Here is a 27,487-nt window from a genome sequence, read left to right as displayed (position 1 = left end):
TTGCTGTCACTGATACACATCTTCTGTATGTTTATTTTCACATGCTACTATATTAAGCTCTGGGCGGTATTTTACCCTTTGCAGATAAGCACTTAAAAGAGAATCAGGTAAGCAGATAATATTGCTGGAAATAACCCCCACGATATAAAATCAATTCTCAAAATCAAAACTAAAGCCTTTTAGGACCCTGTAATCCATTGCAACCCATAAGACCGGATGGTTTGATGATGGTCATGTTGCTCTGGGCACCTGATTCAACTCAAAATCCTTCAGAACTCCGAGGCAATCCCTGCCTGTTGTTTGTTTGGTGTGGTGCTGCCTTATTTTCTCCTCTGGCTGAAGGTGCAAAGCAAAATAGGTCTGTGGTCCTGCTCCCATTACAGCCTGTGAGAGTTTGCTTACACTGAAGTCACTGACAAAACCCTCAATAGCTTTAATGGGGGCAAGAACAGGCTCCCCATGATTTAGTCTCAAGTGTTGAGCTCAAGGCAGAAAGACGGGGGCTCTTTGAAAATGACAACTTGTGGGTTTTGGAGAGGGCATTAACATATTTGTCATGGGGGAAAGAGGGTAAATAAGGAACTTGAAAAGAAAGACAGATATTAATTACGCTTCAGACAGCATTGCTGTGTGCTGATGACATACTGCAGCTTTCCAGACGACTATAATTTGCAAGTAAACCCAAGGAGTATGAGACTTTACAACAAGCTGAGCAATTAGTTCTTCCTGAGCTGCAAGAGTGACATCATGTGTGCAAAACATGCCTTCGCCTTCAGCGAACAACGCACACTCATTTATTCTTCCTGTAGGGTCACTGGTTGCTGCGAAGGCCATTAAATCATACCTCTGATGGAGGCACTTTCAGTGGCTATAGAATAAGGGTCCCTGAAGAGCAGACAAACGTGTATCCAAAGCACCAGCTGTCAATAGAAGCAGCTCCGATATCTGATTTCATGCTCTGTAGCTGGCCTTCAACATCCTTTCATTCTTTTAAATACCTGAAGTTAGTTTCCAGGGTCTTAAACTTGCCCTTGTTGAAGGGATCTGCCCTGATAAATATCTGGTTTTGTGGGTTTGGGTTCTTTTTTTGCTCTGGAATATGTCAAGGTGTTGGAAGAGGTGTGGGGTTGCTTTTTAAAGTTCTGAAAAAAAACCCTACTTTATTTAACTAGAAAATGCAATAGAAATTAAATACTTGAACAGCGATGTTAATACCTAGCTAGGTATAGATTTCCATTAGCATGTGTGTGGTTTCATAGTTTGAATGACTTAGTGTGTTGCACTGCACAAGTTTATCAAAGAGGCTATAAGGATCTATCTGATACTCCAGGAGGAATAAATTAAGGCATTGATCTATAGAGACAATTACATTTATTCTTTAATCAGCTATGTAGTCCCACTGGAGCCACATCTACTTACCCGCAGTAAATTAAGCTCCTGCTTAAGTGCTTTGGAGGATCAAGAGCCAAAAAAACTCTCATGAAGATTTTTCAGCTCTTTTGTCTGTTACAAGTGTGGTGCCATTTATTATGGAGCTTTTGATATTTTTGCTGGATTAATGAAAAAGGAAGATGGGATGTGAGCAAGCTTGACTATAGAGAGACACTTCAGTGTGTAAAAAGCTGCTTTATCTTTTGAGGTAAACTGTTACTACAAACACAAAATGAGCATTCAACCACTATGGTTTTTACTAAACATAGTGAAGAGCACAAAGACTTGGCAGAGCAGATGTAGAATGGGGCCACAAGGCACAGCACTGAGCTGAGGTGTCTTGCACTGAATGGAGGTGAATTTCTCGTAGTGTGGTGAGGTTGCATACACATCCTTTCCCCAGCCCGGATAGTGTTTGCTCAGTGCTGGTTGCTCTTGGTACATCTCTATTTGTGCCAAGCTTGCTGTCTCCCAGTGAAGTTGATGGGAAAGCTCCTCTTTCTAGCAGCAGCCCAGCCAGACCCATCATATTCCCTGTTCTGATCACTCACCCAAGCTCTCAGTAAATGATCTCTATGGTTCCTTTGTTTCTAGCTCACATGTTTACATAGTCCCCAGAAGCTTCTAAAATAAGAACCTGAGGAAAACAGGAACCTGTTCTCCGAAGCCAGCAGGATGTCTTAATAGGAGCTGTTATTGCTGCTATTAAGAATATTATGTTAACCAAAGGCAGGAATGAATCTCTTGCTGGCCTGTGCCTGGGATGTGTGACATATCCTTATGTCCTTACAAAGCTGTGGCAAAAACCATCCAAGAGCAGGGGTAAAGCCTATGATGGCTCTTATGTAGAAAGCCAGCCAACAGGGACCTGTGCAGCCTCTTAGTCCCTGCTGACACTGAAGTTACTTGGTATTTGTCTTTGGGACGGAAACTCATCCCAGCATAGAGACAGATCATATAGAGCATCCTACTTAGTTTTGTGCAGCAAAGTTCCTGTTTTGCTCACAGCAGTGAAGGAAGGCAGACATCTGAAAGTGTGATGGTCAAAGAGCCAAGTGGAGACCGAAGGAAGGGAAAACATTCTGACTTCTGTGAAAAAGCTTGAACGCTGCTGCTCAGCTTCAGCTGCAGGGACTTTCCTCTTAACTGAATCCCTTCACTGGAGTCTGTTCAGTTAACTGCTTTATCTGTAGCTGCCAGCATGGCCACAGATGCGATAGGGGAAGCCATTGGTTTTGGAGGTGTGGTCAAAAGAAGAGTGAGGTGTTTTTGGCTGACAAACAGCCTGGAGAGGTGAACCTCCCATAGAGCCAGGATCTGCCAGCTCCAGGGCCCGCTCTGCTTGAATTACTGCCCTGAGAATGCACCCTCTGAGCTGGTGTTTGATGATGGGAAGGTGGTGACAGGCTGGTTTGGGTTTGAAGTGAATGAGTTTGATTGATTCACTACATTTCATGTACAAAAATGTGTAAACTTGGTCTTTGCCAAATACTGCTTCACTTTCCATGTGTTGACCTACCAAAACTTTGCCTACCTTGTATGCTTCTCCATGTACTGGAGGAACAGAGCTGGGACACCCCACATTTAAATCAATACTTGACAATCTACTTGAAGATGCACAAGAAAACTGAGGCTGTGCAAGAAGCCTTCAAACTCAAAAGTAAGTGTGCAAGCAGAAAATGCAACTATGAAGACCATATGTTCTCTTCTGTTCACCTTCCCATATCGCCACGCAGGATACAGAACTGGTCAAAGTCCTCTCTGCTCTTCTATATACACACATTACCTATGTGCCTGTGGCAGGGGGCTGGAACTGGCTGAGCTTTAAGGTCTCTTCCAACCCAAACCAGTTTGTGATTCCAATACCCACTGACTCCCCACACAGCACATAAGAGAGAATCTCCTTCGTGGTTTTGATGAAGATGCAGTTTCATGGCTATAACGATGAACAGCTGGGAAAAGCAGGAATTTCCTCCTTCATCTCTAGGCTTATTTGAAAGATTTTGGGTTTGTGGCTTTACTGGGTGACTTTGCTGATGATCTGATTTAGAAAGATCATTGAATTTCTTCGAAGACCATAGTGGTTACCATAGAAATATGTTAGTTGCAAAGCAAGGAATAATTAGTTTATGTTTGTTCCTTTGTGCCTCCTAATTTCTTCCATTCAGGATTTTTAAGCATATAATTAAAGGGATTATTCAGCTTTGTGATTTTTTTCCCTCCATAAATTCATTTAAAGACAAAACTCTGATGTCTGTAGAGCATAAATAATAATGATTATATGTAATTAGTCCAACCTGTTTGTCCACATAGCAGAAAACAATGTGTTTTCTGTCGAAAGGCTGCAATGCTGACTAGTGGTCACTCAGCTCCGGCTGTGGCATTCCCAGTTATCTCTCTCATCCCTTCTAATTACCCTTAACAAAACATAGCTTGGAAGTGGGCCTCTCAAGAGCACTGCAGGACACCTTCTCATGGCATTCAAGTTCTGGGGCAGGCTAAAGGTGTCAAGAAAGGCATGAGCAGGCTCCAGGAGTCTCTAAGGCCAGGTGGCAATTGAGCAAGGACCGGGAGTATTGCGACACCGCGGTTTAAGGTAGTTATTTAACACCTCTGCCCTGGCAGGATTTGCTGAGTAAGCAAAGTTCAGCTTTTGTGTGGAAGGGCTGAAACTCGTAGGACTTCTCCAGCAATGCTCGTGGTGGATTGGGATTTTGGCAGAATGGTGGTTTTCCCCCAACAGAATGGTGTTGGAGCCCTTCAGTTCAGAGGTTGAATCACTGCAGCTATTCTCCACTGGGAGAAGAGCTCTCTCTTTAAAGCTCCAAGCTGCACCATTCTGTTCCCTTTCTCCAGTCTAATCCATCTGGAAATGTTCCACACTAAGGCAAACCATCAAGAGCAGGATTTATGTACAGGCTTCTGCTGCCCATCAGAGCAGCCTGTAATTTGGTAGCTGCAATGGAGGAGAGAGCTATGGCCCTGTGCTCCCAGCATCCCAAGTCAGTGTCTTAACTCCTGAACTAACCTATGGAAAAGGGATGAGTACTGTAAGTGCCTGATCTGGAATGGATATTCCAATGGCTCTCTGGGATCCAGTCTTTCAGGACAGATAGTAATGATTAGTGTCATGTGCCTTGCAAGGGCTTGGGCCTGTGCTAGGTTCTAAGATGCTTTGGCCAAGACCAGGGGGCTTTGGGTGTGTGTTAATGTCACCAGCAAATGGATGGGAATTATGAACATTACTGGTTTGAGTGTTGGGCTTTAATCACCAAATCAGAACAGTTTGTTTAGGAAGGGACTGAAAGCTCCTCCAGCTCCAACCCCTGCCACGGGCAGGGACCCCTTCCACTGGAGCAGCTTGCTCCAAGCCGCTGTGTCCAACCTGGCCTTGAGCACTGCCAGGGATGGGGCAGCCACAGGTTCTCTGGGCACCCTGTGCCAGCGCCTCAGCACCCTCACAGGGAAGGCTTTTATTCCTCATATCTCATCTATATCTCCCTTGTTTTATCTTAAGCCCATTCCCCTTGTTACCATCTGTTAGTCCCGCTTTATGCATCTTGTTCCTTACTTGACCCCAATTTTCAAGCTCTCTTTCTATGAAACGTTTTAAACCCCTGCAGCACCTGGGAACAAGAGTATTCAAGTTCATCTGAACCTCCTGAAGCGCATTTTCCACTCTGCTCACCCTAAACCCACCCCTGCCTTCATCTCAAAGTGCAGCTGTTGTACTTAAGAGCATGAATACGGTTCCGCTGAACTACAGAAACCAAAGTCACCGTTTCAGCAGGCTGCAAAGAGCGAGCTGGGACTGCGCCGCGGCCCCCACAGCGGGCACAGCCCGGTTGGTGTGGGCTTGAGGATCGCTGCGCCGAGGTGCCTCCGCCGCTCGCTGTGCCGTGCGCGGGGCAGAGCCGCGCAGGTTGCGCGGCGGCGGGGCACTGCGGCGCCCCCTGGCGGCCGCCGGAGGAGGCTGCCTCTGCCGCGCCGCTGGGCTCCGGCTTACCCGGGAGCTTCGGGCGGGTTGCAAAGGGATATCGGGGATGTCGCTTCCCTTGGCGGCCTGTCACGACTTGCTGCCCACAGCTGGCACTCGAAGCAGGCATGTGGGGGCTTGCCGGCAGGGTGAGGGCTCAAACTGTGTCAGGGATGGTGCTGGCAGCATAGTGCTCTGCTCCCAGGGTTGCAGGAGCTGTGCCTGCTTCCAGCCATGCGGTCACAGAATTAACTGGGTTGGAAAAGACCTCTACGATCATCAAGTCTAACTGTTCCCCTGGGACAGCCAGGGCCACCACTAACCCATGTCACTGGGGGCCTCTTCTGCGTGGTTTGTGAACGCTTCCAGGGACAGTGACTCCAGCCCTGCCCTGGGCAGCCTGTTCCAATGCCTGAGCACCCTCTGGGGCAGGAATTGTTCCTCAGCTCCATCTAAACCTGCCCTGGTGCAGCTTGAGGCCGTTTCCTCTTGTCCCATCCCTTGTTCCTTGGGAGCAGAGCCCAGCCCCTCCTGGCTCCATCCTCCTGTCAGGCAGTTGTAGGGAGCCATCAGGTCCCCCTTGAGCCTTCTCTTCTCCACACTGAACCCCCCAGGTCCCTCAGCCCTTCCCCATCACACTTGGGCTCCAGGCCCTGCACCAGCTCCAATGCCCTTCTCTGGCCCCACTCCAGCACCTCCATGTCTTCTTGTAGTGAGGGGAGCAGAGCTGAACATGTGGCAAAGCACAGATCCCTGGCTCTGGTGATGGCTTCCCTGAGTTCTGACCTTAGGTAAACCTAATTCTCACTTTGTCGTTGCCTCTGGTATTCAGGGCTTAATTTCCTTTTTATTTTAACCTTTTACATGCGTACGGAGTCTGCTTTATTTTCTAGAAACAGAAAATTAACTTCCTAAATGCAAGGGTGACTTTTGGTCGTAGAACATAATACCCAGGAATGGGCACTCGGGATAGAGCATTCCACTTTACTGCAGTTCTTGCACAATTATGGCTTGTTTACCTTAAACATCATTCTGAGGACTAATAATAATAAAGAAAAAAAAGCAAAGAAAATTCTGGTTATTAACCTGGGCAACACAATTATCCCGCTCAGGCTCTTTATTGAATCATGTATGCAAAACACTGAGGCTTTTCATAACACATGTATTTAATCTTGATGCAATGCTTGGGTTTAACCCCACGGTGTCTTGCAGTTCAGTCAGAGCTGCACTAGTTCTGCTGGGCTTGAATAGAAGACGCTGAGCCAGAAGCCTCTGGGATCACACACGAGACTGTGCTATTGTGGAAGCCCCTCAAAGTCTTGTTATTGTCCCTGGAATAGGCCTGGAAGATCATTTATATCGTAATTCAGTGGCTTGGTTAGTCTTCCTAACTGTCTGCAATGGGCTTTTGGAAGCTCTCCCAGTGTGTATTGGAATAAATGTCAAGGCAAGACTGTTGTGTGTGTGTCAGAGATGTGAACTCTGGCAAAAGCTGTATGCACTGCTCCAGAGTTTCACCCTGCTAGGGACAGGGCAGCATCTGGCAGCTCTTGGGTTGCTATTCCTGGTAACACTGCTTACCACTGGTAGTAGTGGTCAAGTGTCCTGGAGCACAATGGAAGCTTGAGGCTGTGGAGCTGCAGCAAAGCCTGGCCCTGGGGGAGCAGAGCTACCAAGGAAAGGCTCCCCTCAATGCCGCCTTGTACCCCACGGTGTGGTCAGGTAGACATGCAGCACTCACTCTCAGAGCTGGCAAAGCGTTGGGGGGTCACTCAGACAGCCTGAGTTCACAAAGCACAATTCTCCTTGCTGTACGTTTTATTAGGGCTCTGTCGTGCTTGCTTTTGAATTCTCCACTGAATGAGTTGCTGCAAATGACCCTTTTGCCCCCAAACTATTTCACATTCTAATTTTCTTCTTTAATTTGCTCCCATCATATTGAGCCTAAATTTTTTCTTATTCGGTTTCCTGTAATTGCTCCCGGTTATCCATCCTATCCCACGCCAAACACTTCCCTCCCCTCTGTGAAGCGGATACCTGTCAGATATTCCCAGACTCTTTCCCTTGGTCGAAGGTATACATATGCAACTCCTCTAATCTTCCCTCTGCCATCCGTTCCCTCAGGCTCTTCATTACTTTGCTAGCCCTGCTCTGAGCTGCTTCCCATCTCTCAGTAGTATTTGGTGAGGATTTCTGCCCTGCTCATGCCTTGTTGGCATCATTCTCTGCCTGCCCACTTACACACAACCCACAGAGGTTGTTTTGTGTTCAGACCTGGCTGGTGCTGCTCTCTTGGCTAAGGAAGCTTTCACAACCAGAGAATGCCCTGTCCCACCAGGTAACTGTATACTCTGCAAACAGGAGCATGGCAAGTCAATACTACTTGCAGTTAAACATCTACCCAGGTAAAATACAAGTGGCAAGCATGACTCATGAGGGAAGAGGTCAGTTCTTCCTGATCCCTTCAAAATCCTTTTCTGAGGACTCCTGTAGTGTTTGAGCTCTTTGCTTGCCTGGCTCTTTTTCAGGCAAGAGCACTCATTCAGACACAGCTATAAGTCGTGTAACTTGCTTTTTGAATCACTGTTTATTCCCCACCAGTATTGTCTGCTGAGCACAGAAGACTGGAGTTTTTGCTGTCAGTGTGTGTCTCCTGTGTCCTGGGATTCTTGCAATCCTGGTATTTCTTATGACAACAGCAGAACATGCTGCATTTCTGATGGGCTGTGGTGAACGTGCCTGTCTTGTTGTTTTAAGGGCTTTTAAGCTTATCTGGAAAATAAGCAGTTAGAGTCTGAAAGTGAAGCTGGTTTTGGGTAGGAGCATTTTGAGACTTGACTTAGCCTCTTTGATGTAACATTCAGGTTTCATCCTGTAATGGACAAGGAAGATGGAAGAAATGTATGTTTAGGGGTCTTTTTATAGTAAACAAATTATGTTAATATGTAGAACAGAAAAGAACTTTTAAAACCACTAAGTGCTGGTAGTGAAATCTGGTGACCACCAAGTATTTCAGTTCTGAAAATAGACCACCAGAGAGTTCTATTTCCAGATGTTTTGCCAGCTGAGCATCTTTCTGCATAGTTAATCTTTACAAGAACAAAAGAAAAGGCTTGACCAATAAGTCTGCATGGAATAATTGTGTGAGTAAATATCAAGCTGGTGAAGGGAGCAAAACGTGAGTGAACCTGGTGCACACAATGTGTGCGAGCAAGAAAGCAGACTGAGATGGGTGGCCAGACCCTCCTGTAGGATAAATCACTGGCCTCGGGTTTATGATCCAGTGTCTTGCTCCTGATTGAAGTGCATGATGTTCTCTTCTGTTGTTTGTGTACCTTTGCCTTGACCAGTGCTGAGATGGGTGAAGGAAGGATACAGGTGGAAGGCAGGAGCTCATGGGACAGCAGTTGCTGTGCACAAGGAATGTCCAACTCTGCTGCCTGTCTGGCAATTAATGACTCAACTTTTGCTGCTTAATTTCTTCTTTTCTCTTAGTGCATGGAAAGGCTGATCTCAGGAATGCCCCATCCCTGGCAGTGCTCAAGGCCAGGTTAGACAGGGCTTGGAGCAACCTCTCTAGTGGAAGGTGTCCCTGCCCATGGCAGGGGGTTGGAACGGGATGAGCTTTAAGGTCCCTTCCAACACAAACCAGTCTGGGATTCTGTGGAGAAGTGCTGGACCTCCATCCTCTCACTGAAGCCAAGCCACTTCCAGAAGATCTCTGTGGGTCTGGAAGTGAGAAGCAATCAAGGTGGACTCTTCCCTGTTCCCACCATAGACCTCTGTCAGCAGAGTTGAATTGCATCAGCTCTGTGGGCCTTCTGGGCAAGGCTGGCCACTAACTGTTGTTGAGGGTTTAAAAATCCAGAAAACTGGATCATTACAACATCCCTGAATCTGCAGTTGCGTGGTGCTGGGTGAAGTGTTCACTTTGATCTGCCTGGAGAACCTAACCATAAGTAGCTGTTTAATAAGCACAGAAAGGACTTCTCAGCCTTCTGACCCAGCCCCTGAACCGCTACAGGAAAAAACACCTTTGTCATTCTAGTGAGAAGGCTTCCCATGATGGGAGCTCTGCAGCTTCTCCAGTCAGCCTGTTCCAGTGCTTTCCTCTCACTAGAGGGTTTCCTTGAGGTCTAACCTGAATGTCTCTCCTCCTCACTGAACCATTTGTTCCATTTTCTTGCTTGGATGCCTTTTAGGGACTGTGGTTGTCATTTCCTTGCTGGTAGCCCATTCATTAGGCTCAGCAAACTCAACAGTCGTCTGAGTCCTCTCTTGTGGGCTGGTTTTCAGGCAGTCTGCTCATTCTTCTCTTTGGCTTTTGCACTCTCTCCGAGTGCTCCATATCTTTCTTGAAGTTGAAGCCCCCGAAGTGCTTGGTGGTAGAGCCTGAGACTGCACTGATACTGAGCACAGCAGATGCATTTTGTCTTTTATCCCAGAGGAAAAGCTTCATATTCATTGTTTGGGAAGCAACCTCCAGTTATTGACTTCTATTCACTGTAACCCTTTCATGGTGCATCTGTATTAGTGCTCACTCCTTTCATTTATAATACTTACTTGTATTGGACTTATTTCTATTTTAAAGATTAACTCCAGTCGTGTTCTCTATGTTTGCAATGGTTCCCACATTCCCATCCTCTGCCAATCTAAACGTGCCCTTTGTGGTTTATCACCCCTGATTTTAGGGAAAACATGGAATAGAATTGGATCCGAGAGCTTCGTGCAGATTGTTAATGAATCAACTTCACAAGGAGCTGCTGGGGATCACCTTCTGGGTATGGCTGGATCCCCAGGGCCCACTGTGGCTGAAGAATCACTCCAACTTTATGAATTTGATAAGGCTAAAAGTGGCCAAGTGCCCTCATCTGTTTTATCTAAAACCGACCAAATCTGAGGCTTTTTTATGCCTGAAAAACCATGTTTGTAGCCAGTTCAGAATGGGAGTTACTGAAACCCCCTGAAGGCAAAAACATCACCTTCTTTGAGAACTGGAAACAACCTGAGAGCCACAGGCTCATGAGATTTCCAGCTCGCACAGGCTAGCTCTGTGTGAGTAGGAACCATTGTGGTGAAGGGATCTAAAAATCAGAAGGGGCAGAAAACTTCTGAATGTGAAGTGTGAACCAAAGCTCAGTGAAGTTAATGGAAACTCTCTAGCTGGTAGCTCTGGCCATGGGGAGAGAAGGGTGCTAGAAAAGAGAACAAATACACAGTTGAAGCAAAAAGATTAAGATAGGAGAGGAAAACACAGTTCTGTAGAAGCTTTGAGGGCTGTGGGAAGATGCCCTCCCAAAGGCTGCTTGGAAATGTTTAGAGAAAGCCCATTCCAGTTAAGTAATTATGATAATACAGGGCTCGAGAGAGGAGGTGGAACAGAATAAAACCAAACCAGAAATCCATCAGGTTCAGAAAAATTCAACTCTCAAGCTGTGAGCTTTCTGAAAGCCCAGCTGGGGTGTGCCAGCCTGCTTCACATTGTAGGGTTTCTGCTTGGAGAGTTTACTTTCTCCTGTGTGGTGCTGGGCACATCACCGGTGCCACAGGGAACACAGTGTCAGTGCAGGAATGGCAGGGAGGATGGAGCTGTGGGCTCTGTGTGTCTTTGGGACACAGTGCCATGCAGCTTTGTTCCCAGACGTGGAGCTGTTGGAGTAGGTCCTGAGGAGGCCACGGAGATGCTGCGAGGGCTGGAGCAGCTCTGCTCTGGAGCCAGGCTGAGAGAGCTGGGCTGGGGCAGCCTGGAGAAGAGAAGGCTCCTGAAGGGGAGACCTTAGAGCAGCTCCAGTGCCTAAAGGGGCTGCAGGAAACCTGGAGAGGGGCTTGGGACAAGGGCCTGTAGGGACAGGCCAAGGGGAATGGCTTGAACCTGCCCGAGGGGAGACTGAGCTGAGCTCTTAGGCAGAAGCTCTTCCCTGTGAGGGTGCTGAGGCGCTGGCACAGGGTGCCCAGAGAAGCTGTGGCTGCCCCATCCCTGGCAGTGCTCAAGGCCAGGTTGGACACAGGGGCTTGGAGCAAGCTGCTCCAGTGGAAGGGGTCCCTGCCTGTGGCAGGGGTTGGAGCTGGATGAGCCTTAAGGTCCCTTCAACCCAAACCATTCTTTCGTGTTCTCTTTGCTTGTTCATTTTGCTTCCATTCAGATTAAGGTGCTGCGGTGTTGCTGGTTTGGTGCAGAGTTTTCCTCAGATAAATACTCTGCCTCCTGTTTTGTCCTGCTAATTGCAATTAACAGTGGTGCTCTCGATGCTTTTGTGGGCCTGCATGTGCAAGCCTGTTTTATATAAAAGTCTGAGGGTGGAATTTGTCTCTGCTATAGCTTTTTATCAGCAGCAGGGTAGCAATTGGGGAGAATTAGTCCCTGGCTGCTCTTTGGTTTCTGGAGCCTGGAGACTGCCTGCTTGTTAGAATAATGAGAAATGCAAGTAAGCAGCATCACATCAGCACTTGCAGTCCCACTTTCTATTGCTGCCATCAAAGGGTTTAGGAAAGTTTGCATTCGGAGTAGTTATTTTGTGTCTCACTTTTACAGTGCCCATATGCATTTGCACAGTAGTGTCTGGGAAATCCTGTACCATAGATTGCACCTCATGGGTAAGGCACCTTTGGGTTTGGGCACTTGATTCAGTGCCTGTGGCCAGGGAAGAATCAGGATTGGAAGTAGGAATTCAAGGTGAGTCCAGGTGACCTGAGAAAGAACTGTGTCTGGGAGCTGGATCGTAGCCTGAAAGCTGGAAGTGAAGCTGTACCACGCTGGTGTATGAGGCTGACGTGGATTTTAACCAGAAAACTGGGAATATCCTGCCCCTCAAAAAGCACTTGGAGCAAACTCACTTGGAGGGCTGTAGATGCCCACAGTTTGCAGATGATTCTCATTCATTTTGGTTTGGGAAAGCGGAAGCCTTTACTGACTAAAAATAGCCATGCTTACAACCACTTACACACTTACATTGTGTTGCAGGAACAGAGTTATTGCTCTTAGCCTGGGTTTCCAGCTACTGAAGAGGTAGTGTTGCAATCCTGAGGTAGAATGCCTTGGTGATTTCCTGGTGCTGGATTTCCTGCAATGCTTTCAAGTCCAGCAGCCACACAATAGGCTGGATACAACCGATGCTGATAAAAATAGCAAGAATTGTGTTGCTGTAGAGATTCCTGAAATGGCATCAATAGGAGCCCCTGGAACACGTCAAGGGCTTGTGAACAGCCTGTGTTGTGGCCAGAAATAAAGTATTTACACAACACAGGCCCTGAAAGTGAAAAGTCACAGAAGCATTTACTACGAATGAGAAGTGTATCAACTGAAAAGTAATGTTTGTAACCTAAGAGTAACCTTTTGCTGTTATGAGCAAGGATTTCTTTATCAATCCTTTTTGCTTTATTTTTCTCCTTTTTGCTTTATATTGTCCCTCCAGCCTGGAATAAAGTGAGGAATTGTCATGAGATCTGTGCAGCCTTTATAGCTCATGTGAGGTTTGAAGGCAGACATAAATGGAGATACTGAGCTGGCCCCATCCGAGCGCCAACTTCCACTCCTAGTGGACACTCAACATTTGTATTGTGCATAAGGTGAAACACAACTATCTGTTACATTAAAGGACCTGACCTTCTCAACTGTGTACCTACCAGTGTATTAGGTTTTGTCCTACACTCAGAAGCTATTGTCGATGTCCAAGAACTGAGGTTTTGGAGTACTGCTTAAGGAAGGCTTTGGTTAAGTACGTTATGAACTCTGGTTACCAGAGTAATCCCATTTTACCAGAGTACTGATCCCATTGTACCAGAGTACTGGATGGCATTTTAGCACCGGCATTGCAGTTTGCTCATCACTAGAGTTTTACTTACCCTTTTTACCCACTGGCAGGTTGCTGATTTCACAGTGGTTTAGATCATATGCCTTTTTTTTGGTGTTCTCCAGGAATATCTCTTTTTTCGCCTCCTTTCCCAAACCACTGCTGTACAGCCCTTCCTGTACCTGGGCACTGGGGGAAGTTTACTGGGGAATGGACTGATAAATGTGGAAAAGCCTTCAGCCTGTTCAGTGATGTCTGGTTCGTGGTCTGGTTTTACAGCGAAGTTTGCTTATCAAAGTTGTTCTCTTTCACCCTTCATTACAAAGACCAAGAACCCATCAGCTGTAGTTAAAACTGAGCTCTATTGACCATGAGGGAAGGAGAAGGCTCTTGAAGCCATTAGATTTCTTTAAGCAAGTAAAGTTAGTCAGTTATCATCTGGATTTTATTGGATTTATTTATTTCACTTCATTAACTTTTAAAGTTTGGTTGCAAAGAAATATATATCTGTATCTCCTCTTTGGAATTGCAAGGTATCAGGATGCATATGTAACTCATGGTTCCAGGGAGATGGGGTTGTGAAACACACGGAGTTGTAGCTATTACAGATTAATGAATGCTCGTTTACCTATTTCTGGTTTATATCTTGCTTCCTCAAAGCCTTGCCAGTGTAAGGGAAAGAGACAGCTTAATAAAAACTGCTATTCAGTTTGGTAGAAATGAGTGATTCCTGTGGACACTTAAACGGCTCTTCCAGTGGTGGGAAACCAGTGCATGGATTTCATGGGCTTCTGAATTGGGTCCTGTGCTCTGTATTGAATCTTTGTGAGCTGTCATAGTCCTGCTGAGCTCACCAGAGCTTTACTGATTCCCACTCATTGATCATAGAGTCAGAAACTGGTTTGTGTTGAAAGGGACCGTAAAGCTCCTCCATTTCCAACTCCCTGTCATAGGCAGGGACAGCTTCCCCTAGAGCAGGTTGCCCCAAGCCCCATCCAACCTGGCCTTGACCACGCTAGTGATTTCTCTGGGTTTGGGAAATGCTTGAATTACTTGGAGAATCATCCTGACTTCACTGAATATTTGATGGCAGTCAGAAGGGGAGAGCAGGGACTGCTCAGGGGGCTCCATCCTTCACCCAAGCTCCCATTACACCAACTATAAACCCATATTTCTCCAGTTTTAGCTTTCTGCTTTAGCTCTGCTCAAGTTCTTCCATGTTGTGATTGCCTCACTCAGTAGTTCAGAAATTACTTCGTTGCTAAACCAAAGAAACAGTTGAATCAAAGATAACAATTTCCCTTTTACATGTTTGGTTGTGCTTCAGCACAGGTCAAAGCCAGGTCCAGAAGCTCACACTAACGTGCCACGCACCAGCAGCGCTGGATGTGTTGTCCTCAGCTGCAACTCATGGAAAGCGTAGCAAAAATGATTGCTTAAAAAGCATGAAGACTTTATTACTAAAATGTAAAAGGGAGAACTGCAGAGTTCAGTACACTCAAACCCTGAATGTGAAAGTTTCCATTGTTTCCTTATCTCATTAAGCATCTCTCTCCATGCAGGCACACAAGTGGCAGGTACAAATGTATCTAGATGCGTATCTTTGTTCCACTGTACGTTTGTCTGCAGGTCTCTATAGATAGCAGCATAAACTGGCGTGTATATCCTGCTGCCTTCTGAAACCTACAGAGAATCACCAACAGTTTCTTTTCTCTAGTTTGCTCAAATGCCTGTGGTTAGATATTCTGAGAGTATAGAATTCAAAAAGGACAAAGACAAAAAGATTCAGACACTTTGAAAATCAGTTGCTTTGTTAAAAATGCTTTTTATTTAATAAGCCAACACTATTTTGACTCTCAGCCTCTGTGTGTCCTACTGGATCACATAAAATCAGGTAATATTGCTGCTAAATATGAATTAAAGGCTGGAGTCACAGTGTGTGGCACCTGATGGCTGGAATCTGAGTGATCTTGGGGGGATTTACAGAGCAGGGCTGGATCGCGTGTTTGCTGCCAGGGAAGTCTGGATGTAATAAATGAAGCTTTATGCTCAGAGCACACACACAGTCCCATTGCATCTTATTAACTCGCTCAAAATCCAAACTAAAAGGAGAAGTTGAAAAGAAATCATTTAAATAAGATTAAGGGGACTATTCCTTGTAATTACTTTATTTGAATAAGAGTCAAAACATTTGGTAGTAGCACTTAAGCATGAGGAGTTAAATGAAAAGGGAAAATTCCTTAATGAAATCGGACAGTGAACATAAATCATAGTTAATAATTGAATTAATCTGCCTGTCTTATCTCTTGGTTAAACTCGATTGCCTTTTGTCCATTAACATTCAAAATCCACAAAGAGTATGAGCACACCTGGCCTTAGTATTTGCTAAAACAAGACAGAATCAATGGGGACAGCACTTTGAAAGTAATAATTCACACCAGTACTTGAAGACTCAAAGGAACAAAGGTCTGTAATGTCTTATTTTAAGCAGTTTCACTTTGAAACCTATTCAGAAATTTGCCATGGATTAGTATTCAGTTAAACCAAACCCTTCAGTGCTGTAAATTTATGATGCTGAAGTGCTGTATATAAACAACCTGTGCTCCCATTTTCAATATATATTTACTGCTGTATCATGTAATGCTGAATGAATTTGATGTTATTTCTAGTTATGAGTACTCTGGGTTTTCTCATTCCTGATCCTGTTGGGTTTTATCTTATGCACTTTGTAATTCTCTAAGTCCATTTTTAATGACACTGCTATGAATTACTACAAAGAAATTAATGGCTTAATCTTACTACCCTCAAATAAATACTGACTAGGCAATGACTTCAGTGACAGGAGCATCCCTCCAGCTTTCTCTTGTGATTTATAGCCCTGATTCAGCAAAGCTCTTGATCACAGGTATTAAGTTAACCACTTACTTAGGTCCCAGTGATTTGAGGGGAAATCCAGTGTCAGACCGTTGGGAACATCCTGTTAATACTGCATTTGTGCCAGCTGTACGAGAACAACCAGTGGGAAAACACCCACTTCAGTAAATTTACAAAAGTTAGTGTAGAAAACCATGGATTTAACTGTGAAAGGTTCTAGCTCAGCACTGAAGCCAAATGCAGCACCCGGTGTTTTAAGAGGATAATTGTTTGCTGAGTTTCTGTCCCTCCAGCCATGTGCTCCAAGGGGTTGAGCTCCATCAGGTGTCTGAGGAACTTGCAGCTTTTTATCTGCTTCAAACTTACTACACAAGCAGCTCAAGAAAAGCTCTTACTTTTAAGATAAGTGAAGTTATGAGTGGCCCAGATCTGAAATCCCAACTTCCAGCTTCTCTGCGCAACCTGTCCCACCACCTCACCACCCTCATGCTGAAGAATTTATTCCTAATGTCTAACCTAAATCTACCCTCAAGAAGTTCAAATAACCTGTAGTGTCTTGGCATGGTGGTATCATGGTAATGGATCAAGAGAGACTGTTCTTCCTCAAGGGCAGTGTCCCGTTTATCAGGCATGCACGCAGAACTGCCTCCAGTTTTGATGGAAGCTCCTCGTGTGGACTCAGTTTGGGCTGTGATAGAGGCGATGGCATGAATTTGGGATACACAGATTTGAGGACAGTTTTGCCTTAACAAATGATCTGAAGCAGCTCTAAGCTATTCACTTACTAAATCATACCACAGAGCTGTGAACTAGCTGTATCCCCTGATACAAGTTGGGCTTAGCAGAGCTCTGGGAGGGCCTTTTAACAGCGTTTTTGAGCAAGATGTTTTGCATTAGAGAGCAAGGAAAATTGAGGCTTAGTTTTGTGTAAACAAAGGCACTGTAATGCGACATTAGGGGTGGTCGGGAGGAAAAGGCATCACAAACGTGCGAGAGCAGATGTGGCTGCTGGAGTTGGAGACTGGCTTGTCGTGAGGAAGGAGCCGAGCAGGGCCCTTTGAGCTCTTCACTGCACACCTGGAGACCTGGGCTGGAGGGTGGCCACTGGTCCACAGATGGCTGAGCTCCTTGCATGGTGTTTGGTCAAGGGTAGACTTGTCCGAAAGGATGAGTGGAGTTTGTAGGGGTTGATCTTTGAGGCATGAGGAAGCAGCATGCCGTGGCTGGCAGGCTGTGTTGAGAGGGAGACAGGCTTTCAGCTGCTGTTCTGGTTGAGCGCTTTGGAAGGCTCTTAGGAATGGTATAGTTCTCACCACCACCTCTTGGAGCTGAGCTGGGCATCATGGTCTGGTCCTCTGTTCAGCCACAGCGTTCACATCCATGTCTATGTGCTTTCCTTTCTGCTGCAGCTGAGGCAGAATCCCTCCTTCCTGCAGGTTTCCCCACTGGACTTTTCAACCCCGAAGAACTGGTGAGGAGTCACACTGGTGGTGTCACCCATGGGGGAGAGCATGGCACCCAACCAGGGCAAAACCAGGGTGTCTTAAGCCTTTTTCTCCCAGCATCTACTTTCCTTTGCAATTGTTTGGGTGGTTCTGTTAGTGAAAATCATAACGAAGGAAAGTTTTAATTTGAGCAGACAAACAGACACACACAAATAAAGAATGAACTGGAAAAACATCCCCCAAACTCCTTTCCCCTGCCACGCAGTGAGAAATGGAAATAAAGGTGGCCACTGCCTGTACTCGACAACGCTGCCACATGTGATATTTTCGGAGGTATCTCGGGAGCATCTACCACACTTTACAGCATGTGAGGCATGTCATCTGGAGCGGTTTGATCTCCTGTAACCTGTTCACAAATGCATCTATTTCATAACAGGCCCTGCGCCCCGATAAGGATCTCTGAGTTTCTTCTGCGCGGTATCTGCAAACAATTCAAAGCTGTTCCGCACAAACAAATGTGAGAACCCCCTGACCACAGACTGCCTTTAGAGCAGACCAAGATTTGATGTTACTCATATCTTCCAGTACCTGTCAGAGTTCAAACAGGAAACCTGGTTTTTCCTCTCATGTCAACAACTTTTTTTCTCTCTTCACTTCTTTCTCTTCTGAGCAGGCGTTTGGCAGCAGCTCGCGTTCGAGCGGTGGAAGTCCTGTATTTCTTCAGGACAAACAAGTACTTGCTCTGGTACGTCATTGCTGACATTAACAAGAGCTGAATATGTGGTTTTTTTGGTGATCCTGTGGGTGCTTCTATAGAAACGGACCTGTTGGCTTTGAACAATCACACAAGAAAGGGATTCATTCATACAGGATATAGGTAACGCGCAGCTGAGGGCTTACCGCAGATGGTGCTTTGCTTGGGAAATGTCACAAAAAAACCTGGGTGCTCTTTTCTCCTGGGCACTGCTGCATTTTGTGCTTACACAGTAGCACCTCTGTCACTTGTGATATCCTGCTTGCCAGTGCCCCAGCACTGCCACGTGGGAAGTTTAAACACACTAAGTATTCATCTTTACTGATAATGGAGGTTCATATCAGCGTCTCGGCTGTTAACTAAGTGCCATGTCCCCCAAAAGCATTTGAAGAGCCTCATGGCCTGGTCTGAGATCTGGTTATAACCACACAGGTATGTTTTGGCACTGCTGGGAATAGAAATTAGGAGTTCTAGCTGACATACACCCCCCTTAAGCGGTCTCCATTACCTTTCATAATCCCATCAATAAACGTTGTTAAACCTGAAGCTCTCAGCACTTGCCAGCCCAGGGTTGGAAATGCTTTAGAAACATTTCAACTTAACCTCCCCATGAATGTGGGAAGGGAAAGTTTATAGCAGAGAATAATTCTTGACATAGATTAGTGTTTGTGAAGGAAAATGCCGACTCTCTCAAGGAACGGGCTAGTTCTGAGGATCATTTTCTTCCATTTGATTTATGGTTGACAGATGCAAAAAGCATCTCAAATACAGCTGTGTTAAGAAAAGAGCACACAGGCATTTCCATGACTTTCATCTTGCTTTGCATTTATGTCATTATAAAACATGCTTTTGTGGCATGCATAATCAAGGGACAGAACATCTGGTGAAGTCTTGTTGCGGCAAAATGTCTGTAAAGTTAAATATGATAGTTGCCTTTTTTTTTTGTCTCTAAAAAAAAACCAATCAACAAACAGCTGGATAATATTATGACTGGTAATAATACTGGGAGCGATACATGCCGAGATGGTGGTTACAGACTCACAAGATGGAGAGGCAGAGAGAGGTCACAGAAGCTCTTGTTTGTGAGCTGCGGCAGATGAGCATGAAACGGTGGCTACCTCTGAGCTGCCTGCAGAGCCACAGGTAGAACAGCCTTCGTGAGCCAGCAGCCACCCTTGAAATCACACAGGCCAGTCCACTCATATGCTTGGCTCTTTATTTCCACATTTTCAGTAGGGTTTCGGCCCAAATGCTGAAGTTATTTTGATTCCATTGCATGTTTCCAGTAGCTGTTTCAGGAGTCAAGCACTTTAGATAAAAGCTGATGTCTGAAGGGTCCTGGAAAATCATAGAATAGCATAGAACACCAAAAGGGACCTCAGGGATCATCTGGGCCAACCTTAATGGCCCTGTTGTGCTGTTTCTGTAGCTTAGTGCTGTTGTTCAGCGTGGTCCTGTTGAGAAAAGATCTTCACCTCTTGCTCCCTCAACCCATCTCTGCCTGAAGTGCTTGTAGACCAGGGGCAAGAAGAAAGGAATTACTTGCATTCACTAAAATAAATCTTTTCTCTCTCATTTTCTAACTCTTCATATTCCTTGAAACTTCAGCAAATAAATTCCAGGCTTGTAAGCCTGATTCAGAAAAGAAACACGTATACAAGCGAAAGTCAAGTACCAGCTGTAACATCCTGCTGAATAAATAAGTACCTGTATTTCAAACCAGCAGCTCATATCAGAAATTAATATTAAAGCATTGACAAGCTATTAAGTATTTGCCTTCTCCTTTACAAAACATCTGGATGGGTGCACTTGGTTATCCATAGGTTCTTTATTTACTGACCATGGTTCCTGAGAGTTGAGCCTGCCTCTGAGGATGCTGGTGCATGAGCATGGGTTCTGCAGGTGTGCCTGACTGGGCTTCCCTTCCTGGGGTGACATTACACAGGGTGGTGAGTGACACCCTGGGAGCTGGGTGCTGATTAAATGGGTTAGTTCATTGTGCTTCCATTCCCCAAAGGCAACTAAAGGCACCACCACGTTCAGAGATATCTCCATGAGAGCACTGCTGATGCCCGCTTAGTCAGGGGTGTGATGAGCCGCAATTAGGTAAATTCAAGTAATTACAGTCAACTACTGTTTTAGGGCAAACTGGGCTTTACCCAGTAATTGCAGGTATTACTGTTAGCAGTATGCACACAGTGGTATGTGATTTTATGGTTGTGAAGTCTTGCTAGTAAGAGAATTATTATTGCTACTAGTCTGTGCATCTGTGAGAAAATGGATAATCCTGTTGCTTTTCCATGGGTCCTGTTACAAATGGGAGACCTGATCACTCCATAGTGTTTAGAAAACAAATAGGGAGATTAGCATGTGAGTTAGGAGCACATAGTCATGTAACCTAGCATCTACAGCAGTTGTGATGAACACAAGCATTGGGATTTATGGAGGGTTTTAAACCAATTGAACAGGCCTATGGAAGATGTAACATCATGTCTATGATGGTCTGCCTTCCCCTTCAGCTCCAGCCATGCCTGGACAGGCTGTCTGCAATGTGCAAGGATCTCACTGGGGAAACACGAGCATCCCTGGCTGCTGTCAGAATCCTATTTGAGCTGGTACCAAGCGCAGCAGTCACATGCTGCAAGATCATCACTCAGGCCAGTGGCAGTCTGCTGAAAAACAAAGGGTTCCTGAGCAGTCAAGACAGGAAGATAAAGCCCTGCCGTGCTATTTAAAGCAGGGCATTTATGCCTGAATGAAGTTCCTCCAATCTTGGAGCAGGGTGTTTGCCTGGAAAGCTGGTATTTACATTCCACCCCAGGGACTGAGGCACCCTTGCACGCTTTCATGTAGCTCCTTTCTTCCAAGTTTCTGCTTTACCTCCAGCATCGTTACTCCCACAATTACAACGTTCAGCTCCCATCAAGCCATTTGTAGCTTTATTTTTGATGAGCAGTGCACAGAGGCGCAGACAAGAGCAGTCTGTAGCTCATTACCCTGCTCAGATAAAATGCTGTGTGCTTTGGGGCAGCCCCGTGCCTTAGGAAAACGGTGGTTTACAGATGGGGAGTAGAGACAAAGAGCGGGTGAGCGCCTGGCCCGCGATCCCACGGGATGCTGGAGTGGTATTTCTGTCTAGTGCCCTAACCACTGAACCATCCTGTCTCCTGCTTTCGGGCAAAAGAGTCTGAAAATGCCATTGATTAGAAAGTGCTGGTGAAGAAAAGGTGGAACTGACTAGACTGCACCAGGAGACGTGCAAAACCAAGCAGAAGGCACTACACAGCGTGGTGGAAATTAGCTTCATAGAACTTCTTTCTGCTTTAATAATCTCAGATGCTATTTAGAACACAGGAGCAAGGAGATGTCTGGGGTTTGAAAAAGCAAGATATTATTTTAAGCAGCTAAATTCCCTTTAATTAGTCTGAAATTTGGGCTTTATAACAATGTATTTCCATGTGTGTGCCAGAAAGTCAGGGAAACATGGAAATCATTGGCAGTTCACTGCTGGGATACAGCAGATCATCTCAGTGAGACCTAGAGACATTTTCTGCTGGTAGAAAACATTTGTTTGGTGGTCCCTTTCCTTTGCTTTGTCATCTCCCACTGCACATCTGGTTTGGGATGGAATGAATCAGGTTGTTTATATGAAGCAATATTTAAATGATTTTGGGGCTTTGTAAGTCTGGAAAAGTAATTGTCATCTTGGTGCTTATGATTTGAAGCCCTTTTGCTACCCCGGGTGAGCTTGGGTCACTGTGCAAAGCAGAGATGTGTTTGCCCTCAGTTGAACAGATGTGGGTAGAAAGCTGCTCCTGTGGCTGCTCAGCACCAAGGTGGTCCTGAAGGGGATTTTGGAACCTACCACAATGGGGTGTTATCGGTTGGGATATAAGTTGTGAAACCTCTTTGTGCACAGCCCTTAATGGGTGATGGAGGCGCTGGGTCCTCTCCTGCCCTGCTGAAGATACAGGGTACAGGAGCCCCTGCTGCGGAGCAGGGTTCAGGGTGAGTGTGTGCAGGGGAAGGGAACGATCTCACACATTTTCCATTTAACTAACCACAGGCAGTTTGTTTTCAAGCACTTCGGTTGTTGCTGCGGTGGGAATGGGCCACATCGCACGAACCTCCCATTGCCGCTTCCCCGACTGACACCCCAACACACTGCAGGGCTCTGGGGCTGGGAACTGTCCTGTGCCTGGCTCAGTGCAGGGCTGCTGAGAGTCCCTGCTTGCTCCTTCTGAAACCCTTGGAAGACTGAAGGTATCTTCCCCCAAACCTCTGGTTGCCTCCATGAGGTGTCTGCTTGGCCCCAGCTTGGCTCCTACCACCAGCTCCTCTAAGAAAGGCAATGCAGCCTTGACACTGAGCATTAATTCATAGAGTCATGGAATGGTTTGGGTTGGAAAGGGCCTTAAAGCTCAACCAGTTCTGCTGGCACCAAGTGGGGAGCACAAAAGAAACTTTATAGGAAAGAAGCCCCCATCTCCTCCTCCTGCCAGGGCGCTGTGATGGGAGCACAGAGCAATGCTCTTTTCTGTCTGGATTTCTTCGCTGCCCTTGTTTCCAAGGTTGGAGCAGGTAGTTGTGTTCACAGGTGGACTTTTGGTCTCCAGTTTTCACACAAATGCCTGTGCAGCTGGGAAGGAAACATCACCTTGAAAGGGAGTATCTTGTATTTGCACCTTCTAACACGGCTCTGTTGTCCGTGGTTCCACCACAGGAACTGTGGGCAGCTGAGGACACCCCTGTGGGTTCCCCATCCATCCCTGCGTGGGGATCACACCATGTCGGATGCCCCTTGGTTGTTCCTCCCTTGGGAGAGCTCATGGCCTCCCAGATAACACCAGGGAACCCCAGTGCTCAAGAAGGGTGTTGGCAGCTCCTCTCTCAGGGGTTCTATGGCCTTAAAGGAGGTGAAACCTTGACTTTCCAGAACTTACTGACCCGGGAAAGAGAAGAGCTGTTGAAATAAATGCAGTGTAGAACAAAAGTGAAAACTGCCCCAATCGGGTATTTCACACTCGCTGTAAAATCGAAACCTGATTTCTTTTTCTGTGTTAAAAAATTCACTGCTTTTTTTCCCCCTTCCATTGAGACATGAGTTATTTTCAAATAAAGAGATGAGACTTTGTTTAGAATCGAGTAAAATGTGTCCTGTCTCTAAGCAAAGGGGATTTGCAATGGGAATACCTTGGTTCATGCAGTGACATGCATGTGCATGTTCCTATGTGAGAACTCTGCTTGGCAAAACTGAAGCTGGGTGATGGTGTCTGCAGCATCACCCAAAAGGGGATTGAGAAGGTGCTGCACAGCCACACTCACAAGCTGTTTGCCAAGCCAGAGAAAATACCCTTTTCCTTCTATGTGTTTTATAATGTGTTTTCTTTGGGCAATTGGGCATCATTACAACAGGAATGCCAGCCATACTTCCTTAGCATCGTATGGTGCCGTTATTAAATGAGTGTGGCTTATGTTAGTGAGCTCAATGACCTGATTTTCCCATGATTTGCACCAGTGTCAGGCTTGACAACAGCTCACCTATATCTGCTCGTCTATATGATTACTGCACGGTCTCATCCATGGGCCTGAGATGTCTCTGATGGCTTAAGGAGGAGCTAAACAGAGCCCAAAGTCAGATATTCATTTCAAGCTCATAATCATCTTACTTTTCAGAATTACCTAAGGAGTTTTTTATCATCCCATCTTTGAAATTATATTATTTTCTTGTACTTTTGCAAATCCCATCCCTGTTTCTGCGAGCTCCCCATCCTTCCCAGCCATTCCCCTCTTCCCATCAGCTTTGTTTAACAGAAAGTGGAGTTGGTGTGTGCTCTGTGGTGAGTACAGTGATCACTTCAGCTCTGCTCAGGGCTGCACTGCAGTGAGCTGAGACATCAGCAAGTCTCAACGTGCACGTGGAGCTTTTAAGGCTCTGAGTGTTGTAGGGTTTTCTCAAGTTGGGCTTCCTCCCCTGTTGTAGCTGGTGTTTTGGACGAGAGGTACAGGAACAAGATAACCAGCCAAATGTAAAGAATCCCTTAAATGTATTTGATCAGAGAGAACAAAGATTATGAAAGGTCAGGAAAAGTTTCTCCTCCACCATTTATTGAAAACCTCATGTTTTCTTGCATGTATCATTTGGGTGATGAATAAAGAATGAAAGACAGATCCAGTAGCTTCTAATGTGTCACAACTGTAGATGAAATAGGTCAGTGAACCCGTTTGTTCTCACACAAGAACACTGAGGAGCCTTTCACAGGCATAAACCATCCTTTAACACAAGTGTTCACACAGAAAGCAAACCAAGGTAACCACTTACAATCCAATTCCTGCTTATCCCCGCTGATGCCCATAGATTCTGTGTGCTGTAAACGTGTAGCTTGAAACAGGAATGTGTTGCACAAGCAGCACAAGGGCAGTGTCCGGGCAGGACACAGCAGGAGCTCTTACACATGGGCTCCTCCTCTGCTGGGAATGAGCAGTTGAAGTTGCTCCATGGAAGATTATCAACTCCAATTGGGAATGGCAGGTGAATCCCACAGCCCAGATTATGCCTGATCTCAGCCTGAGGGCACCAGAGGTGCAGGGGAAATGAAGATAAATGGAGTTATCTCCTTCTGATGTGGGGCAGGCAGAACTAACTCATTTCACACTTACACCAAGCAGGGGAATTCACTCACTTTTCTATTCATCACTAAACCACTACCTTGACCATAACACGATTTAATGCATCTCAATTCTTTACGATCAAGAAGTGCCAACCACTAATTTCCAAACACTGTTTTCAGTCCACAGTGACCTTGTCCTGGAGATGAGGCTCTTTATCTCCTACGTGGTTTAATTTCTGTGGGCACTGTCACCATCTAGTGGCATCTCCCGGGTGGTTTGCAGGGGCAGCTCCTGCATTACTCTCCCAAGGGATTTGCCCCCTGGACACTCATTTCTCCCACTTATCAGGACTGGCTTTACCAATTTGCAAGTTAAAAGCCTGCAGGTGTGATGGCAGCTTTATCAGGCAGATTCTTCCCTCTGCTCCTGCTGGGGAGCAGCTCACTCTGGTCGAACAAGGAGGATTTCCATGGTAAGACATCTCCATGAGACTGAAGGGTTGTGTTTAAAGGTGTTGGGGCACAGGAGGAAAAGCCTGTGGGAGAGTTTTGTGCTCTTCAACACTCAGGCTATGGCAGAGTGGAAATGCTGGGAGTTGTGACCAGCCAAAATGCTCTCTGGCAATAGCAGAGCAGGGATGGGTGTGTGTGTGTGTGTGTTAATCATACAGCCATGATTATGTTATTTAGTGGTTTGCTTCAGTTCACAAAGGAAATACAGAGCAAAGACACCCCTTGCTTACAGCTCCGGTCTCTGTGCCATCCCCTCCAGCGTGAAACATTCTCTCCTCGTGATCAAAGCCCAGCTCTCACTTTTCTGTCTAATGCTGAAAAACTGGAGATGAGCAATGCTGTGTGTTTTATCCTCAATTGCTGCCCCTTTGCTGTATCCTTGACAGCCTTTAGTGGGTTTCTGTGATGTCCCATGGCTGGGTGATGTGTTCATGGCTGCTCCTCTGCAGAGCACAGAGGTGATACTAGAGAGTGATACTGCTTGTTGAGTGGTGGTGCCTTGATTTTACTGGGGTCATTTCTACACAGGTAAGGAAACACGGGCAAAGCATCAAAGCAGTGATTTCCCCTTGCCCAGACTGGGATGGGACAACAAGCACTTGTGATGTGGCTCTCTGCCTGGTACTGTGGGTTCCTCAGAAATGGTTTTCAGTACCATAAATCCCTATTACTTTACATAATAATGTTCCTTTTAGGTGCTTCTCTTCTATACTCAGCTTTGGTTTGAGTTTTCTCAAGGGGCCTGTCCTGGTCGCACTCAAACAGCCTTGGACACTCAGATAACACCCCTGCTTATGCCCCATCCATAGCACTGCAAGCTAAATGTGGCTTTTCAGCTTCCTATTTGTAAGTTTAAATGAGCCTTTCCCCTCTCCATCTGCCTCTCCAATTACAAGAGCCCTGTGAGCAAGGCAGAGAAAGCAAAGTGGGAGCTCTTCTAAGAACAGGGAAGGTAACCACATCTGACACAACACGAGCATAACCCTCCCAAAGAACAGAAAATGAAAATTGCTGCTTTTAAGCCAATTAAACAACTGTGAGGGGTTTTGCTTTTTATTTCCTTAATTTTTCTTAGCTTACTATTATTTCTGGCTGGAGCTTGGAGCTAATGCAGCAGAATGACACAGCAAATGGATGGATAGCTTCCTTGCACTACCTACTAGCTTCTTCTATGATGATTTGATATAAACTACTAAAGAACTGTATGATTGCTGCTCAAAATCTGAGTTAGGTTGTCAGAGCTGAGGTATTGTGAGTTTTATGCTCTATTGTATATACGACTTTGAGAACAGAGAGCTGGAGCCTGTGATTGATTTCTATGTTTTATTAGATGTGATTATAGGAGCATCCATCTCTCCATGGAGCAGCCAGACATTTCTGGCATTAAAATGGGTTTAATGGTGGGGGGAAATGAAAGACATTAGTGAAACAGAGGAAGGTAAATGCTCTGTAAAGATCTTTCATATGGAGGGTTACTGGTGTGTCCCTGGAGCCAGGTTGGATAGCAGTTAAGAGTTTGTCTTAAGAATGGCCTAAAACACTAAATGCCAGTTCTTTTGACCAAGATGCATATAGAGTTTCTCTTCAGTCAGAGGGGGATGCAAGCAAATACAGGAGAAGTTTTGGCTCCAACTAACATGACATTGCACTGTCAGTGGTACTGTTCCTCACTGAGAGCTAAGTGCAGACAAGGGTTAGTGGTGCTCTCTGGCCCCAGCAGGAGAGGTTGCCCTGGTGTGCTCACACAGCAGAGGATGCTTGAAGCCAAAATGTAATTAACTTATTGGTATTTGACCAGGATGCTGTGGTCAACTCTTGTAAGAGGTCATGAGGTTTCCACTGACCACAGGAACTTGGTTTTGCATCTCCTGGCAGGTTATGGTAAACCTTCGGTTAATGTCTCTGTGTAATGTGTCAGGCTTTGATCTCTCTCTGTAGCAATCCTTTACGCCCAGTGTAATAAACCTTGTCTAGCACATGGGGAAAAATCCACTTACCTTTTCTGCTGACTGTCCAAAAGATGCATTGGACACCTACTCTGATACTTGCTTCCAAGTCTCTAATTCTTCTCACCGATGTGTTTTGAATTCATC

At 45.8% G+C, this 27,487-nt stretch overlaps 1 protein-coding gene and 1 long non-coding RNA gene across 6 annotated transcripts in view; one reads left to right on the top strand and one right to left on the bottom strand.

Moving 5' to 3' along the window:
* Positions 1–22,034, top strand: part of LOC133211555 (uncharacterized) — a 37,689-nt gene extending 15,655 nt beyond the window's left edge. For 3 of the 5 annotated variants that reach the window (XR_009725227.1, XR_009725228.1, XR_009725229.1), the window contains 2 exons: positions 20,094–20,219; positions 20,790–22,034. This is a non-coding gene — a long non-coding RNA (uncharacterized LOC133211555). Of the gene's footprint in view, positions 1–809; positions 1,121–20,093; positions 20,220–20,789 lie in introns of those variants that run through there. The other 2 variants (XR_009725230.1, XR_009725231.1) reach the window with 2 other exon arrangements.
* JADE2 (jade family PHD finger 2) overlaps positions 1–27,487 on the bottom strand; it is a 444,935-nt gene that overhangs the window by 274,881 nt on the left and 142,567 nt on the right. The window lies entirely within an intron of this gene.

Source organism: Neopsephotus bourkii, unplaced genomic scaffold (assembly GCF_033783945.1).
Source record: "Neopsephotus bourkii isolate Nb327-2 ecotype Australia unplaced genomic scaffold, CSIRO-AGI_Nbou_v1 NB_620, whole genome shotgun sequence".
Classification (NCBI taxonomy): Eukaryota; Metazoa; Chordata; class Aves; order Psittaciformes; family Psittacidae; genus Neopsephotus; species Neopsephotus bourkii.
Note: the sequence above shows the minus strand (reverse complement) of the source record. Positions and strands in the feature narration are given on the sequence as shown.